General features: G+C 44.6%; 1 protein-coding gene across 2 annotated transcripts in view; it reads left to right on the forward strand.

Moving 5' to 3' along the window:
* Nucleotides 1-4,046: 4,046 nt before the first annotated feature.
* The window catches only part of CORO6 (coronin 6), a 157,322-nt gene continuing 142,083 nt past the window's right edge, over nt 4,047-19,285 (forward strand). The window contains exon 1 of one of the 2 annotated variants that reach the window (XM_077480346.1): nt 4,047-4,361. The gene's annotated coding sequence lies outside the window, so the exon portion shown is untranslated. The remainder of the gene's footprint in view (nt 4,362-19,285) is intronic. The other variant, XM_077480345.1, reaches the window with a different exon arrangement.

Below are 19,285 nucleotides of genomic sequence, written 5' to 3' on the forward strand. Positions count from 1 at the left end.
GGGGAAAATACTCCTCCTATTGAAGCGAGATATCCAATTTTAGAGAGAGGGGGTTCGGACGAGAATCATCTTATATTTTTCAAATAGTCCTGGATGGTCTCATTCAGTAGAGGATAAAAGAAAGGACTTCATGGTGTAGTATGTCCAAAATAAATGTATTTTAAAATGATAGCAAATCCCAGAACACGGTAAGAAGATTTCAAAAACTGCGGCGGCTCAAACCAGCTGACTGTTAGCGTGATGACGTCAAGGGCTAGTGCTCCACCTGACGTGCTTCCCCATACAAGGCATTGACTGGGAATGGAGTCATTTTAACTCTTCACATTTCCTTACAAGATCTACCAGGCCAGCCCGCTGAAGTGAGTTTGTTTCCTCTCTAAATTGACAACTTGTTGTAAAAGTTCTGTAATTTTTTGATGTTTTTTCTTCCTTGCACCTAATTCTATCAACTTCCCCCTCATACATATGCCTTATGGGCCTCCCACAAGGAAGATATTATCTGAACCATTTATCCCTGATGTGCGGCATGACACGAAGACCCCATGTGCCTATTAGGGGTAGGGGTGGTCACCAAAAACAAAAAAAGATGCCCAAGGTGCACATAAGAGTGCTCTGGTTTCCCATCCAAGGACTGGTCCTTGAAGTAAGCAAACAAACAAAATAAAAGGGAGAAGTTTATCTGCAGTCCTTCTTGCTTTCTATCTTCCTTCTCTCTGCTTCAAATCCTGTTCTTCTTTATCTCATTCATTTCTTTTCCCTGAAGACATTTTTTTTCTTCCAGGCTTTAGGGTGGGCTTAGGGTTAGTAGAAATTGTCCTGCCGTCAGTGGAAGTAAAAAAATGCATCTTCGGTTTTCAGGGGTGGAAAAGTGTCCCATTGTTGGCGTCACAATGGGACACTTTTCCACCCCTGAAAACCGAAGATGCATTTTTTTACTTCCACTGACGGCAGGACAATTTCTACTAACCCTAAGCCCACCCTAAAGCCTGTTGTCAGTAGCAGGAATTATGCCCCATTGTTTGTGTCAGTGGGAGGAATAGTGTCCCAATGTTGGTATCAGTAGGAAGAATAGTGTCTTTTATCAGTGGGAGGAAAAGTGCCCCAAGGGCTGGATAAAGGCAAGCAAATGGCCGCACCTTTCAGTAACCCTGCCATGTGCTTGCTGTTCGTGAGAACTCAGGTGGGCGACCTGAGGGCCTGGATGCTGAAGCTACAGAGAGCTGACAGAGGGGCTGTCTGCTGAAGATCTAGCCTGGTATCACTTGAAAGTTGGAAGGAGGCAAACAAAGTACAGACTGCTGAGAGGGATGTTAGAGACTTTTATGCTGCTGCCACCCTTTCTTAGGCTGAGTTCACACTGGCATTAAGAGCAGGCATTTGAGAGGCTTTAAAAAAAGCCCCCTCAAATGCCTATGCACAAGATACAATAGACAGCACATAATTCTGTTCACACTAAGCATTAGCGTCGCTTCAAAATTTAAGCCTCATGTCGAGTCAGGAAGCATTTGAAACCTTTCAACGCCTCCCATTCAAGTCTATGGTAACGCCTCACAATTGCTCTGGCAGGCGGTTGCAGGGTGTTAAGATTTTTTAATTTACTGTAATGGACTAGGCATTTGTGGAGCAGTTTTAAAGCTTGTCAAATGATTCAAAACTGCCCATAGGGCATTTGGGGAGCATTTTTAACTCCTCATTAATGCTTGTAAAACGCCTGTATAATGCCCACACTAAAGCTCATTGCCGTTTATCTGACGCCCATACTAACACCATACAAATGCTATAGGAGTGTTTGAGCGTTAGAAATGTAGTCAAGTGTGAACAAGCCCTTAGGCTTCATGTACACTACAAATCCTAAATGTGAGTTTAGGAGCTTTTGGCATTTTTTTATCAAAGCTCCTAAACTCAACTCCATAAAAACCTATGTGTCAATGTGCACATAGGCTTTTAGCAGTGTTTAGGAGCTGCTACGGTTAGGGGAGGTTCAACCTCCCACTCCTGAACAGAGAAAAATCGAGTTCAGGATAGGAATGTTTTGTTCGCTGGCCGTGGAAAAAAAGCAAAACGTGGCCACGGTACATCACTGCCAAGTGTACATGAAGCCTTATGCCGCGTACACACGATCAAACAAGTGGGTGGAAAAGTCCGGCAAACTGAAGTCTGCCGGACAATCCCCCCGTGTGTAGCCTCCGGCATACTTTTTTGACCCGAAAGTACGGCGGACTTAGAAAGTAGTTTTGCACTCCAATCTTCCCGCCGGACTCGCATTTCGGCGGACAATCCGGCCGTGTGTATGCCAGTCCGCCGTACTTTTGAAATGAATGGACTTTTCCCGGAGAAAAGTCCGCTCATTTCGAGCGGGTCTCCAGGTAGGCGGGGCCCGCAAAGGACACGTCGCTGGCCCTGCCACCTGGTATGGACTTAAAGGGGAACCCCAACCCCTGGCATTGCGGCCGGAGAGAGCTTCGAGTCAACATCTCCAGGAGAAGAAGAAGAAGAACGGAAGGCGGCGGCGGCGACAGAAGACCGGGCCACCGCCTGGAAAAGAGTTATAAGAAGACTGGTGGCCCGGCAGAAGAACCGAAGAGGGGGACAAGACCCCCGAAGTCGGAAGAAGAGGCTGCGGCGACGAAGAAGAATGCCGGGCTCCTCCGCTAGCAAAAGAGCTATAAGCGGAGTATAGCGGAGGAGTCCGGCGAGAAGACCCCCGAAGACGGAAGACCCCCGGAGCTGTGCAATAAATTATTTTATCTTGTGTGTTGTGTTTTTTTTTGTACTTTATTTTACAGGTGAATGGGTAGGGGTACATTGTACCCCATACTCATTCACATAGGGTGGGGGGCCGGTATCCGGGGGCCCCCTTGTTAAAGGGGGCTCCCGGATTCCGATAAGCCCCTCGCTTTTAAAGCGCCCCTGTTCCCATGTGCTCGCATGCAGAAGCGAGCGCATACGTAAGTCCCGCCCACATATGAAAACGGTGTTCAAACCACACATGTGAGGTATCGCTGCGAACGTTAGAGCGAGAGCAATAATTCTAGCCCTAGACCTCCTCTGTAACTCAAAACATATAACCAGTAAAAAAAAATTAATTTGTCGCCTATGGGGATTTTTAAGTAGCGACGTTTGGCGCCATTCCACGAGCGTGTGCAATTTTGAAGAGTGACATGTTAGGTATCTATTTACTCAGCGTAACTTCATCTTTCACATTATGCAAAAAGTGGGCTAACTTTACTGTGTTTTTTTTTTAAGCAAAAAAAAGCATTCGAAAAATTGCAACGACCACCATTGTATTCTCCAGGGTGTTTGCTAAAAAAATATATATAATGTTTTGGGATTCTATGTAATTTTCTAGCAAATAAATGATGATTTTTACATGTAGGAGAGAAATGTCAGAATTGTCCTGGGTGCTCCAGAACACCTGATGGCGCTCCCTGCATGTTGGGCCTCTGTATGTGGCCACGCTGTGTAAAAGTCTCACACATGTGGTATCGCCATACTCGGGAGTAATAGCAGAATGTGTTTTGGGGTGTAATTTGTGGTATGCATATGCTGTGTGTGAGAAATCCTGGTTATACAGTCTCATAGGACAGTCAGAGGAGAATGAAAACTCCTCCTACAAGCTTAAACCAGTGCTTTTCCAGACACTGATAAAAGTCACAAGACTGCTAAAACTGCTGATGTGAAAATGTATTTAGCAGTTTATATTTACTAAATGAATTGCATTTCCATGTTCTGTGTACTGTGAACATATAGAACATATAGAGAATCCATGGTCCTGGGTTTAATAAGACTTTAAGGAATCATATGTGATTTAGAGTAGTCAGCAAAATGGGTTGTGCTCAAAGTTGGGTGCCTGTTGCCTCCCGTAAAGCATTGTGACAGGGGCTGGTACTCTATGGCTGAAAATAACTGATATTTTATCTGAAACATTTGTTACGCTTGTTAAAAAAAAAAAAAAAAAATTGAAGGGACAATGCAGCCAGTCATAGAGGAAAAGGCACTACTCCTCCCTTTGTTGAACACTTCCCCTCCTCACCCCATCATTCTGTCTTTCAGCTGTTGGGTGTTGAGTTATTTTGCTTCAATGTTGATAGCAGCAGCTGTTACTGCAGCAGGAGCCTCCTGCAACACACACACATACATAGACACACACCAGACCCTTTAGTCAATTTCTGGCTGAGTAGAGAGCAAGGCGGCTCAGAACTGGACAGGGGGAGTGCATGCTAGCAGTGCACAAAGCCACACATACAAGCAAACAGGAGCCTAGAGCCCCCCAGCCACCTCTTGGGCTGAAGATAAGGAATATATCATCACTATAATACTTCAGGTGCTACCAGGAGCTGTCATCTACACCTCTGGTCAAGGTAAGACAAGCTAGTACCTAACCTGTGTATTTAAAAAAAAAAAAAACCTTTCCTAGAATGGCATGCTATTTTGACAGGACTGTCACAATCTGACAGCTTCTTATATTTAAAGGGCAGTGCTGTAGGCGTGTCGCCAAAACCCATTCACCTCTTTATTTTCAGGACTTCAGTCGAAGAGCTGTATGTAGAATTAATGAGCTTTTTTTCTCAGTTTTCTATGGCTCGCTGGTCATAGGACCTGCAAGGGAATGCTCTGCTATTGCTATATTTGGAAAGTGACCTCTCCTATCTGCAGCAAGCTGCTTGTCTCCTTCTTTAGCTGCTGCAACGTTCCCTGCTACAAAGCGTCCTTTTTATTTCACCAAAGCCCTAGGCACAACTGCCTTGGGGTTTATTACATTTTTTCTTAATATGCAAATTGACACATTAAGCCATTTTCTAATTATATTCTGATCTGTAAAGTTTCCGCTCTATCCCAGTACCATTTCTCTCATACTCCTATTGAGTTGCCTGAGCTGCTTATTCTGTATTATGCTTTGCAAAATGAGATTCATTTTTAATATTGTCTATAATATCTGCTCATGTGGAGTGACTGTCACTCAATGAAAGCAGCCATATTGTCCTATCAATGACACTTCACGCCCCCCACCCCTCCTGAATGAAGCTGGATGGCAATATGAGTAATTTAATTTCCTGCTAAGCAGTTTGATTACAAGATTTTGATTTTGAACTGTACTCAGCTAATGTATCTGCCAGGTACCTTTTTGTAATCACAAAGTAATTGCTTTTAAGGAAATCTTACTTTAGAAATGTAAACTGCAAGAAATCAAGCAATATGAAATGAATCTAAATAATATATGTTAAGGCGTTATGAGCATATGATTGCATTGACCGCAGCCCCTATTTCATAAAGAAAAGTGACGTAAACCATCAATCAACCCTTTACTGTTCTGACTACACTAATCTAGCATAAGGTGAAATCTGGTTCTTTTTCAGCACACCATTATTCTTTTTTACTGCCATAATAAATAAGACTGTATATTTTTAAAGTAGGGAGCTATAATATTCTTTTATATTCAAAGAACACTGAAGAATACTGGTTTGCGCATCATATAAAATTCTGATTAACTTCTGTAAATTACTTGCATTTAAAAATAAAAAAAATCTATGCTCTTGTTTCGTTTAGTGTTTCTCAAACTTTTTTCAGTCAATGCACCCTTTAAAATGCCAAACAATCTCAATGCACCCCATTCTAAAATTTAAAGACTAAACCAACAGTTTTGCATAATGTAGCAACATCGATATGCATAGGACACCCAACATTGGCTGTGATTTTTCTTCCAAAGCAAATGCACCTTTGCACACTGGTACTGATTAGTATTCCATTGTTTCTCTTCTTCCTCGGTTTCTCTCCATCACTCAGCTAATGTGACCCTGGTGCTGAAGGGGAGTCAGGGGATGGACCAGTGCCCGACGTCCACTTTATTAAACAATGACATCATTGGTTGTTAGGACACTGGCGGCTAGAAGGTTGTAATGGTACACAATGAAAACTTGTGGCTTTGTTTAAATAATAGGCAGGTTTGATCAGCATGCTGGCTTGTATACAGTTTTTGGGCAATTTCTAGGTATTTTGCCAAGGCACCCCTGAAGACACCTGAAGGCACCCTGGTTACAAAAGGCTGCTTTAGCTTATTCTATAAAGTTTTACAAAAGAAAAAATATTAGGGTTCTCTTTATCTATTTTAACAGAATGAGTAATTGAACGAATGTTTCGACAGCGAGTAACTGTAGCTTGTAGTTAACTACCGTATTTTTCGGACTATAAGGCGCACGTAAAAGCCTAAATTTTCTCCCAAAAACGACCGTGCGCCTTATAGTCCGGTGCACCTTATATATGACCTGTTGACATCGCTGGAGTTCTTTGTTAACAGTATCTGTCATCTTGACGTAAACCTTCGGACTATAAGGCGCACGTAAAAGCCTAAATTTTCTCCCAAAATCGACCGTGCGCCTTATAGTCCGATGCGCTTTATATATATGGAAATATCCATTTTATCAGCCGGTCGTTGCTAGTGCGCCTTATAATCCGGTGCGCCTTATAGTCCGATGCGCCTTATATATGGAAATATCCATTTTATCAGCCGGTCGTTGCTAGTGCGCCTTATAATCCGGTGCGCCTTATAGTCCGAAAAATACGGTAAATAGGTGTAAAGTTAGATTCAGGATGGTGCAGAGCATGCGTACACTGCAGAATTGTACAAACCTGATTATGAAAGCTGCAAAAACATGGACTTTACAAAGCAATGTGGCCCAGTCAGTGTAACATGTGACTGCATAGCACAGTCTCTTTAAGATTCTATATCGATGAGAATCACAGCTTCAGCAAAACAGTTTCGTACACAAACAGCTATTTGAGATTATCCTCATAAATAAAATCCTGCTCAGGTTAGCTCTGGTAACACAGGTGAACAGATGGAGGGATGCAATGTGTAAGAAACAAGGGCCACCGTAAGGGAAATTAACTATTTTGGTAGCAATTGAGGAAGTGCATTCCACAGATGTTGGTTCTTCCATAGAAGCTGCATTCTATTGGGCTCTGGCCTAGCTGCCTTCACACCCATTTTGATAGTGGGGGGCTGCTCCCCTGGCTGCCTCTGAGTTGTTGGAGGAAAGCAGAGGAACATATCTTCCCTGACCATGTTAAGGAACCCAGGGAGTAGAGGGAAATTTAAAAAACAGGTCCATACCTGCATCTGAGCAGGGTGAGTATATATATATTTTTTTTTTTAAATTGTATTTTTATTGAAAATATAAAGATAACAATGACAAAGTGTTTGCATAAATGCACAGGTAAACAGTAAGTCCATCATATAAGACAAATCAGAAACAGAGAGGGGGGGAGGGAGGAGAGGGGAGGGAAGAAAGAGGAGGGGGGGGGGCAGGATATTTCAGCACATTCAGTATATCCTCACATAAATTAACAATTATTTGTGGTACAAAACAGCAATCGTCACAATCAAATAGGACAGTGAGCAGGAAATGTGGAAACTTCATTCCTTTAGAAGGGCATGGAACAGTGTGAACGTTCAATTTGAGCCTTAAACTCAGCGTAGGAGGTCCAAAATCAGAAGACTATATTAAGTAGCAGTATATAGTTTAGAGCGATACCACAGATCCCAAATCATAGAGAACTGAGGCATAGTGTCATGGACTATGGCTGTAAGCTTTTCCATACGGCCGATATGTTCTAGGTTCTGCAAGACTTGGGGGAAAGTGGGCGGGGTACGTGATAGCCACCATATAGGGATAGCTCTCTTAGCTGCTAACAAAATAAAGGTGGCGAGCTTCTGAGCATGTCTAGAGAGTCCAGGAATCGGTAACCCAGGGGTGAGTATATTTAAAGCAAAACTTTTTTTAGATTTTGGGTAGAGCAGGGAAAGGTTAAACCCCTGTCTTTTTGCCATCTATGTTCCTTTGGGGAGATCTCCCTTCAGTTTCAGTCCTGTAGCCCCAACAGGTAGTGAGTGGAAAACTTTGAAAGGAAGGTAAATCCCTACTCAGACAGTGGTCATCCCAACAAGTTTCCCCATTGGAATATTTCCCCTCTATTTCTGATCTGTTGGCAACTCAACATTTTGAATTTTCCTCTTTGCTTTTTTTTCCCCAATTATATTTTTCTCTCAAATAGATTAGTGACTTTTCTAGTGCCGACAGCAATATGAACTTGATAAATTTGGCAAATATTAGACACCCTATCTAAAACTTAAAAAAAGTTTGCCTTTAGATATAGTTTGATTTCCTCTCCAAATAACAAATTTAACAGATATATCAGTCAGTGTTGTGTGTGCTTGAAAATATATACAGCCCTGGTAGATCTATTACACAACCTCACAGAGCTGAGTGATCTTTTACTATTATGACTGTACAAGCAGCCTTGTGGGACTGTCATGCATGGAACTGGCCATCACAGCACTGATTATTCATTCAGAATAGTAAAATATCACTTAGCGCTGAGGGGCTGTATGAGCTATCTGCTGGGAATGTTATGGTTACAAACAGCGGCAGATAGATCACACAGCCCTGCAGCGATGAATTAACTTTTACTATTATGAATGAACATGCAGCACTGTCAGGGTTGTGTGATAGTTCCCATTGCCCTGTATATTTACAAGCAGCTGGCAGCCCTATCATACAGCCCTACAGAACTAAATTATTTATTCAGATTCACAATTTTAGTTTTTATACAAATAAGAACAATCAGCTTACAGAGGGAGCAGTGCTTGCTGTACTTACTCCCACAAGAATACAGATGTATTGGTTTCAGACTAGGGTGGAGCTAGAACTGGCATTAAAGAATAAATACAGGCAAAACTTTTTTTTTGTTCCAGTTGGAATGAATAGGGATAAGAACACCTGTCGGGTTTTTGATGTGACCAAATACAGTGCCTTGAAAAGGTATTCATACCCCTTGAAATTTTCCAGATTTTGTCATGTTATAACCAAAAACGTAAATGTATTTTTTTTTTTTTTTTTTTGATAAACCAGCACAAAGTGGCACATAATTGTGAAGTGGAAGGAAAATGATAAATGGTTATTAAACTTGTTTTTACAAATATGTGAAAAGTGTGGCTTGCATTTGTATTCAGCCCCCCAATTACAGTTGCAAGTCTTTTTGGGTCTGTCTCTACCAGCTTTGCACATCTAGAGATTGATGTTTTTGCCCATTCTTCTTTACAAAATAGCTCAAGCTCTGTCAGATTGGATGAAGAGCGTCCATGAACAGCAATTTTAAAGTCACAGATTCTCAGTTGGATTTAGGTCTGGACTGGGCCATTCTAACAAATGAATATGCTGTGATCTAAACCAGAGATCTCCAAACTATGGCCAGCCAGCTTTTGCGGATCGACACGTCCCATGAGGCATTGTAAAACTCTGACATTCACAGACATTGTAGCTCTGGCTGTATGTTTAGGGTCATTGTCCTGCTGGAAGGTAAACCTCGACCCCAGTCTCAAGTCTTTTGCAGACTCTTCTAAAACTGCCCTGTATTTGGCTCCATCCAGCTTCCCTGTCCATGCAGAAGAAAAGCATGCCCACAACATGATACTGGCAACACCATGTTTCACGGTGGGGATGGTGTGTTCAGAGTGATGTGAAGTGTTATGCCATGTACAGACGATGGGAATTTCCGACAACCAAAACATGGATTTTTTTCAGACAGATGTTGGTTCAAACTTGTTTTGCATACACATGGTCGCATAATTGTTTCCGGAAATTCCAATCGCCAAGAGTGCGGTGATGTACAACATGTATGACGAGCCAAGAAAAATGAAGTTCAATAGCCAATGCTGCTCTTCTGCTTGATTCTAAGCATACGTGGACTTTTGTGCTTCAGAATTGTGTACACACGCTCAGAATTTCCGACAACAAGTGTTGTTGTCGGAAAACTTGAGAACCAACTCTCAAACAGTTGTCGGAAATTTCGACAGCAAATGTCTGATGAAACATACACACAGTCGGAATTTCCAACAACAAGCTCACATTGAACATTTGTTGTCGGTAATTCTGATCGTCTGTACTCAGAATTAGTTTTATGCCACACAGTGTTTTTTGCTTTTAGGCCAAAAAGTTTAATTTTGGTCTCATCTGACCAGAGCACTTTCTTCCACATGTATGCTGTGTCCCCCACATGGCTTCTTGCAAACTGCAAACAAGACTTCTCATGGCTTTCTTTCAACAATGGCTTTCTTCTTGCCACTCTTCCATAAAGTCAAGATTTGTGGCCTGCACTACTATCAGTTGTCCTGTGGACAGAATCTCTGACCTGAGCTGTGGATCTCTGCAGCTCCTCCAGAGTTACTATGGGCCTCTTGGCTGCTTCTCTGATTAATGCTCTCTTTGCCAGGCCTGTCAGTTTAGGTTGATAGCCATGTCTTGGTAGATTTTCAGTTGTTCCATACTCTTTCCATTTTCGGATGATGGGTTGAACAGAGCTCCGTAAGATGTTCAAAGCTCTGGATTTTTTTTAATACCTAACCCTGCTTTAAACTTCTCCATGACTTTATCCATGACTTGTCTGGTGTGTTCCTTGCCTTTCATTATGCTGTTTGTTCACTAAGGTTCTATAACAAACCTCTGAGGGTTTTATTGAACAGCTGTATTTATACTGAGATTAAATTACACACAGGTGGACTCTATTTACTAATTAGGTGACTTCTGAAGGCAATTGGTTCCAATAGATTTTAGTTAGGGGTATCAGAGTAAAGGGGGCTGAATAAAAATACATGCCACACTTTTCAGATATTTATTTGTAAAAAAATTTGAATAAAACATTTTATCATTTTTCCTTCCACTTCACAATTATGTGCCAATTTGTGTTGGTCTATCACATAAAATCCCAATAACAATATATTTCCACTTTTGGTAGTAACATGACAAAATGTGTAAAAGTTCAAGGGGTATGAATATTTTTTCAAGGCACTGTATACCTCTCAAACATCCCAGATTCTACAAGACTGTCCGAATTTTTACAAAAATCCCATGGTCCATTGGAATTGAGCATTGCTCCACAAGGTCTGACTGCCCAGTTTCGCTATTTTGCATAGCAGGAACAGGACAGGAGAAATCAGTTAAACAGTAGCTGGTCCATAGTTTAGAAAGTGTATTCTGTCGTTGGAAAGTGTAACTAATCAGATGCCCTGGAACTCTAATAATGATGTTCTGATACTGTCATGTGACCGTGCCAGATCTTTCTTGATTGGCTGCAGTTCAAGAACTTCTGAATATTACACGTTAGAATGACAGAGCACATTTTAGTAAACTGCAGACAGACTGAAGTTTAATTATCTATGGATGTCGTTTATCTGAGTATAAACACAAGGACCCTGTAAGGCTGGTGAGAGGGGAAGAACTGGGATAGAGGAGGCACAGAAAGCAGGGACATACAGGTTCAACAGAGCACAACTGTACATACTTCACACCGAAATTGTATTATTGGCAACAGTGTTCCTCAGGCCCTGATTTGATATGTGTACACATGGACCAGGACATGCATTGTCCTTTTTCACCCTTGATTTATATGTACACATGAGGCAGGATTTGTTTATGGATTCTTTAGGTTTATATGAGCCGAACACGATTCACAGCAGGGGTCCGGTGCGTCCTGGTTCACCGTTTCTGGTCTGATTTGAGCCCCAATTTTTGGCTGGATTTGGACCTGGAATGGACCAAAAGACACAAGTTTTTGTGCAAATCGCACCAGACCCGCTGTGGAGATATGTGAACTGGCTCCATAGAGAGCTGGTCAAAATCTCCTACTATTGCAAATTGAATTCGCAATGGTGTGAACCCAGCCTTAAAGCACAGGTTAATGTAGAGGCACCCACAGTGTTTGCTTCCTTCACCAGACGTAGGCTAGATAGGAGCTAGGGTCCCCCAGTGCTTCAGAAAAAGTTTTACAGGAACTAACTAACAAATACATATGCTGTAAATCTGACAGAAGGTCTGTTGTTTCTTACAGACTTTTAATTTATTAGTGGTAGGGATTTTAACAGCTTGCCGACTAGCCGCCATCATTTTACTGTGGTGGGTCGGCACGATCCCGCGAGCCGTCGTAGCTATACATCGGCTCGCGGGAATGGGATAGCAGGCGCGCGCACATGCTCGTTGCACAGCGGGGGTGACGATACTTGTGGCCAATGGCCACGAGCGATCGTGGGCACAAGAGGCAGAACAGGAACGAGTGTGTGTAAACACACAAATCCCTGTTCTGTTCTGTGAGGCGTGACAGATTGTGAGTTCCTATTGGCTAGGAACCCCGATCCGTCACTTCCTCTCCGTCAGTACCCTCCCCTAGCGTTAGAAACACACCTAGGGAACACAGTTAACCCCTTGATTGCCCACCCCCTAGTTTTAATCCCTTTCCCGCCAGTGACATTTTTACAGTAATCAGTACATTTTTATAGCAATGATCACTGTATAAATGCCAATGGTCCCAAAAATGTGTCAAGTGTCTGTGCCCACCATAATATCGCAGTCCTAATAAAAATCGCAGATTGCCGCCATTACTAGTAAAAACAAAAAATAATAATAATGCTGTAAATCCCGTATTTTGTAGGCGCTATAACTTTTGTGCAAACCAATCAATATACACTTATTGCGTTTTTTTTGTTTTTGCTTTTTTCTTACCAAAAATATGTAGAAGAACAGTGGTCATCAACCCACTAACAGGCCAGGTTTTATATATTACCTTGGTGAGATGCAGACTAGAATACTGCAATCACTGAGCAGCAAATGATATCACCTGTGATGTATTTCAGTTATCTTGCAAACCTGGCCTGTTAGTGGGCCCTGAGGACAGGGTTGATGACCACTGTAGAAGAATACATATCGGCCTAAACTGAGAAAAAATTCGCTTTTTTTAACAAAAAAGAAACACAATATTTTGTACTTTTTTTTTTTCAAAATTGTAGCTTATTTTTTTGTTTATAGCGCAAAAAATAAAAACCGCAGAGGTGATAAAATACCACCAAAAGAAAGCTCTATGGGGGAAAAAAAGGATGCCAATTTTGTTTGGGTGCAGCCTCACACGACTGCGCAGTTGTCAGTTAAAGCGACGCAGTGCCGAATCGCAAAAAAATTGCTCGGTCATTCAGCAGCCAAATCTTCCGGGGCTGAAGTGGTTAAAAATATTTTTAGAGCATTTAATGCTTCAGAACAGTGATGAACAAATATGAACATTACTCATTAGATTTGTTACATTTAGATAAGAAGAAACAATACTGAAAACTTACATAGCTAGAGACTAGTGATGGCCGAACGGTTCGCCCGGCGGTCGTTTCGCGGCGAATTTCCGACATTCGCGGTCCGCACGTTCGAACGCCTTTTTCCGTCGTTCGCCGCGGCGGACTTACGTGTTTAATGTATACAAGAACTTTAACCTTTGGTGACACGTTTATCATGTGATACAGGACAGCCAATTGAGACATGACAGCACATGGACACTTGTACATTCCCCCTAACCTATAAATACACCCGATCCGGTGGCCATTTTACATTCTTTCTTCTGTTAAGATAGGGACAGGTTCCTGTGTGGAGTAGGGAGAGATAAACCACTAGCTATTTGGTACACAAAAGTTCTTTTCAGGACTGGTATAGGTGTTAGGTGTTGATAGGTTTGCTGTGCTGCTGATTCTTGCAGCAGCCTGAGTGTCTTTTGTTAGTTTAGAGAAAGGGAAAGGACGGTGTATGCTACAGGGACAGCCAGATTAGTCTTTCATCATCATCATCATCATCATCATCATTAGCTGTTACTATCAAGGTCCACAAAAGAGCTGTTCCAGTAACCACTAATCGTTCTCTTTTTTTGCCAATTTGTATAGGGACAGGAAGGAAGCAGTGTTGTCAGGCAGTGAGGGTAATTTTAAAGACTTGCTGTTATTATTAGTTCCACAAAGGTTCTTTTCAGGACTGGTATCAGTGGTACAGTAATAGGCTTGTACATGTATAATATTCTTTCTTCCAAATATAGAAAGGATATTATACTTGACTGCTGCCCTTCTGCTGCAGTCTGCTAAACATTCACAACTCACTTGTTCCACAAAAGTTCTTATAAGGACTGGTAACTTGGTATAGGGTGCTACGGTACATAGGCTTGAGTGCGGTACAGTCTGCTGTTCTGTAAGGACCGCTATCGGTCCACAATAGATAGGGTTGACGTGCACCACTGCTGACCGCTGCCCTATACTGCAGCAGTCCTTCAGCGGTATAGGGACTGACGTACAGTCTGCTAATCACTAACACACAACCTGCTTGTTCCACAAAAGTTCTTATAAGGACTGGTAACTTGGTATAGGGTGCTACGGTACATAGGCTTGAGTGCGGTACAGTCTGCTGTTCTGTAAGGACCGCTATCGGTCCACAATAGATAGGGTTGACGTGCACCACTGCTGACCGCTGCCCTATACTGCAGCAGTCCTTCAGCGGTATAGGGACTGACGTACAGTCTGCTAAAAACTAATACACAACCTGCTTGGTCCACAAAAGTTCTTATAAGGACTGGTAACTTGGTATAGGGTGCTACGGTACATAGGCTTGAGTGCGGTACAGTCTGCTGTTCTGTAAGGACCGCTATCGGTCCACAATAGATAGGGTTGACGTGCACCACTGCTGACCGCTCACCTATACTGCAGCAGTCCTTCAGCGGTATAGGGACTGACGTACAGTCTGCTAAACACTAATACACAACCTGCTTGTTCCACAAAAGTTCTTATAAGGACTGGTAACTTGGTATAGGGTGCTACGGTACATAGGCTTGAGTGCGGTACAGTCTGCTGTTCTGTAAGGACCGCTATCGGTCCACAATAGATAGGGTTGACGTGCACCACTGCTGACCGCTCACCTATACTGCAGCAGTCCTTCAGCGGTATAGGGACTGACGTACAGTCTGCTAAAAACTAATACACAACCTGCTTGGTCCACAAAAGTTCTTATAAGGACTGGTAACTTGGTATAGGGTGCTACGGTACATAGGCTTGAGTGCGGTACAGTCTGCTGTTCTGTAAGGACCGCTATCGGTCCACAATAGATAGGGTTGACGTGCACCACTGCTGACCGCTCACCTATACTGCAGCAGTCCTTCAGCGGTATAGGGACTGACGTACAGTCTGCTAAACACTAATACACAACCTGCTTGTTCCACAAAAGTTCTTATAAGGACTGGTAACTTGGTATAGGGTGCTACGGTACATAGGCTTGAGTGCGGTACAGTCTGCTGTTCTGTAAGGACCGCTATCGGTCCACAATAGATAGGGTTGACGTGCACCACTGCTGACCGCTCACCTATACTGCAGCAGTCCTTCAGCGGTATAGGGACTGACGTACAGTCTGCTAATCACTAACACACAACCTGCTTGTTCCACAAAAGTTCTTATAAGGACTGGTAACTTGGTATAGGGTGCTACGGTACATAGGCTTGAGTGCGGTACAGTCTGCTGTTCTGTAAGGACCGCTATCGGTCCACAATAGATAGGGTTGACGTGCACCACTGCTGACCGCTCACCTATACTGCAGCAGTCCTTCAGCGGTATAGGGACTGACGTACAGTCTGCTAAACACTAATACACAACCTGCTTGTTCCACAAAAGTTCTTATAAGGACTGGTAACTTGGTATAGGGTGCTACGGTACATAGGCTTGAGTGCGGTACAGTCTGCTGTTCTGTAAGGACCGCTATCGGTCCACAATAGATAGGGTTGACGTGCACCACTGCTGACCGCTCACCTATACTGCAGCAGTCCTTCAGCGGTATAGGGACTGACGTACAGTCTGCTAATCACTAACACACAACCTGCTTGTTCCACAAAAGTTCTTATAAGGACTGGTAACTTGGTATAGGGTGCTACGGTACATAGGCTTGAGTGCGGTACAGTCTGCTGTTCTGTAAGGACCGCTATCGGTCCACAATAGATAGGGTTGACGTGCACCACTGCTGACCGCTCACCTATACTGCAGCAGTCCTTCAGCGGTATAGGGACTGACGTACAGTCTGCTAAACACTAATACACAACCTGCTTGTTCCACAAAAGTTCTTATAAGGACTGGTAACTTGGTATAGGGTGCTACGGTACATAGGCTTGAGTGCGGTACAGTCTGCTGTTCTGTAAGGACCGCTATCGGTCCACAATAGATAGGGTTGACGTGCACCACTGCTGACCGCTGCCCTATACTGCAGCAGTCCTTCAGCGGTATAGGGACTGACGTACAGTCTGCTAAACACTAATACACAACCTGCTTGGTCCACAAAAGTTCTTATAAGGACTGGTAACTTGGTATAGGGTGCTACGGTACATAGGCTTGAGTGCGGTACAGTCTGCTGTTCTGTAAGGACCGCTATAGGTCCACAATAGATAGGGTTGACGTGCACCACTGCTGACCGCTCACCTATACTGCAGCAGTCCTTCAGCGGTATAGGGACTAAGAGTTTTGTCACAGGGTCATTTAAAAAATGACATGCAGAGGAAGAGGCAGGCCCTTCCGCAGGGGTGGTAGGGGTAGGGCAGGAGCAACAGGCTTGAGCCAAAGTGGGAAGTTGCAGAAGGTGCGTTCAATTACTTTAAAGGATGCACCAGACTTGGTTGAGTGGCTCGCTCAGCCTTACTCTTCTGCACCCTCCTCATCCTCTCGATCTGCACCCTCTTCTTCACTCTCTGCTATGTGCACCCCCAAAGACACTACCACCAACAACACGACCACCACCACCACCACCACATACCTTCCGCTTGAGTCACTGGAATTATTTTCCGATCCATATCAAGAGGACATTTCTGATGCGCAGCCACTCTTGGTATTGGATCAGGAAGAGGAGGTAGCAACAAGCGCTACTCAGCAGTCTGACGCCAGTACCCAGATCAGCCCAAGGAGGAGGTTGGTCCCCGGTGTTGCTGCCTACTCCGAGATCTCTACTTATAGCGGTGGGGAAGGTGACGTTGATGATGACGTGTCTAGTGATGTCACGTGGGTGCCCACAAGAGAGGAAGAGGAGGGGAGTTCAGAGGGAGATATGGACCAGCAGATAGGGAGGAGAAGCAGCAATGACTTACATTGCACAGCAGGGACAAAGCAGACTGCAAATGTATCAGGAGCGAGTCATCGACCATGTACGGTCACATCTGGCGCTCCCAGGACACCGGCACATGGCTCCGCAGTGTGGGCTTTTTTTAACGTGTCCGCTGCTGACAATAGCGTTGCCATCTGCAATCTTTGCAGTCAACGCGTTAGTCGCGGTAAGCCCAATACTCACCTAGGGACGACCGCCTTAAGAAGGCACATGAGCAGCCATCACCGAGCCCAGTGGGAGCAACGGAACACACAAAGCCACACTGCAGGCTCTCACCGTCCAGCCTCGTCTTCTACTTCTCCTTCTCCTCTCTCCTCACAATTGTCCTCCACTCCACCTTCCATCACGCCAAGCTCACATTTTTCTGCAAAAAGGCAGGCTTCCGTGGGCCTAATGTTTGAGCGTAAAAAAATGATGATGCCGGATAACCCTCTTGCCCAACGGTTGGCGGCTGGCTTGTCAGAACTCATAGCCCGCCAACTACTGCCATATAAACTGGTGGACTCGGAGGCCTTTCGCAAATTTGTGGCCATTGGAACACCACAATGGAAGGTCCCAGGAAGGAAGTATTTCTCAGAGAAGGGCATCCCAGAGCTATATGGCCATGTTCAGCGGCAAGTGAATGTATCTCTGGCACACAGTGTCGGTGCCAAGATACATCTGACCACAGACACGTGGTCTAGCAAACACGGGCAGGGAAGGTATATCAGTTTTACTGCCCACTGGGTGAACCTTCTGACGGCCGTCAAGCATGTAACCCGTGGCACCCGTGTAGATTTGGTTTTACCGCCACGGATTGCATGCAGGCCTGACTCTTCTTCTCCTCCTCCTACTCCATCCTCCTCCCTCTCCTCCTCAGCTGCCTCCTCCTTTTCCGCTGCTAGCGTCTCTTCCACTGCACCGCCCAAGCTCCCCAGAACCTATTCCACATGCCAGGTGAGACGTTGCCATGCCGTGCTGCGTCTGTTGTGCCTGGAAGCAAAGAGCCACACTGGCCCGGCACTCCTTTCAGCTTTGCGTTCACAGGCAGATGAGTGGCTAACACCGCTCAATTTGACAGTTGGTAAAGTGGTGTGTGACAACGGTGCCAATCTGCTTAGCGCATTGAAACAGGGCAAAATCACGCACGTGCCGTGCATGGCACACGTCTTAAACTTGGTCGTGCAGCGATTCCTTGTCAAATACCCTGGGGTCCAGGACATCTTGCGGCAGGCAAGGAAAATCTCGGCCCATTTCAGAAGATCTTACACGGCCATGGCTCGCCTTGCTGACATTCAGCGGCGACACCATCTGCCGGTCAGACGTCTTATTTGCGATTGCCCGACGCGATGGAACTCAACCTTCTATATGCTTGATAGGCTGCTCCAGCAGAAACGTGCAGTTAACGTCTACCTGTATGAACTCTGCGAAAGAAACGGTTCTGGGGAGCTGGGTTTTTTTTCACCGCGCCAGTGGCTGCTCATGCGCGACACATGCAGACTTCTGCGGCCATTTGAGGAGATCACCAAACTGGTCAGTCGCAGCCATGGCGCCATCAGTGACATGGTACCTTATGCCTTCTTTCTGGAGCGTGCATTGCGTCGTGTCATTGATCAGGCTGTGGAGGAGCAGGAGCGGGAAGATGAGGAAGTCGCAATGCTGGATGAATTCCCAGGGGGGGCTACTCTATCTGAGACAAGTCAACAACAGGAGTCTGATGAGGAGTCAGAGGAGGATGGTGCCGGGGCGGATGAGCAGGAGCAAGAAGAGCATGCTTTAAACCTTTCTGGGATCCCTGTTGTGCGAGGATGGGGAGAGGAGAATGAAGAGGACGACATTATCCTGGATGATGAGCAGGAGCCAGGCCACCACACCGCTTCCACTTTAGTGCAAATGGGGGCCTTCATGCTCCAGTGTTTTAATAGGGACCCCCGTATAAAAAGCATGAGGGTCAAGGACCAGTACTGGGTGGCAACGTACTTAGACCCCCGGTACAAACACAAAATGGCGGAAATGTTACCGCCGTCGCAGAGGGCTGTCAGAATGCAGCACTTCCAGGCCTTGCTTCGAGAAATGCTGCATTCTGCTTTTGCGTGCGCTGGCAGAGGAGCAATTCCCACTCCCAGAGAAGGATTTGCGGGTACCAATCCAACAGCGCCTGCAAGAAGAGGCCGGTTTGAAGATGTGTTGGTGACTTCGGATATGAGGTCATTCTTTCAGCCGACCCATCGACAGGTGTCATCCGGATCCAGCATCAGGGAACGCCTAGACCGTCAGGTGTCCGACTACATTGGGTTAACGGCCGATGTGGACGCTCTGAGGAGTGA

Source organism: Lithobates pipiens, unplaced genomic scaffold, assembly GCF_037356315.1.
Source record: "Lithobates pipiens isolate NorthernLeopardFrog02 unplaced genomic scaffold, aLitPip1_a1.2 Scaffold_16, whole genome shotgun sequence".
Classification (NCBI taxonomy): domain Eukaryota; kingdom Metazoa; phylum Chordata; class Amphibia; order Anura; family Ranidae; genus Lithobates; species Lithobates pipiens.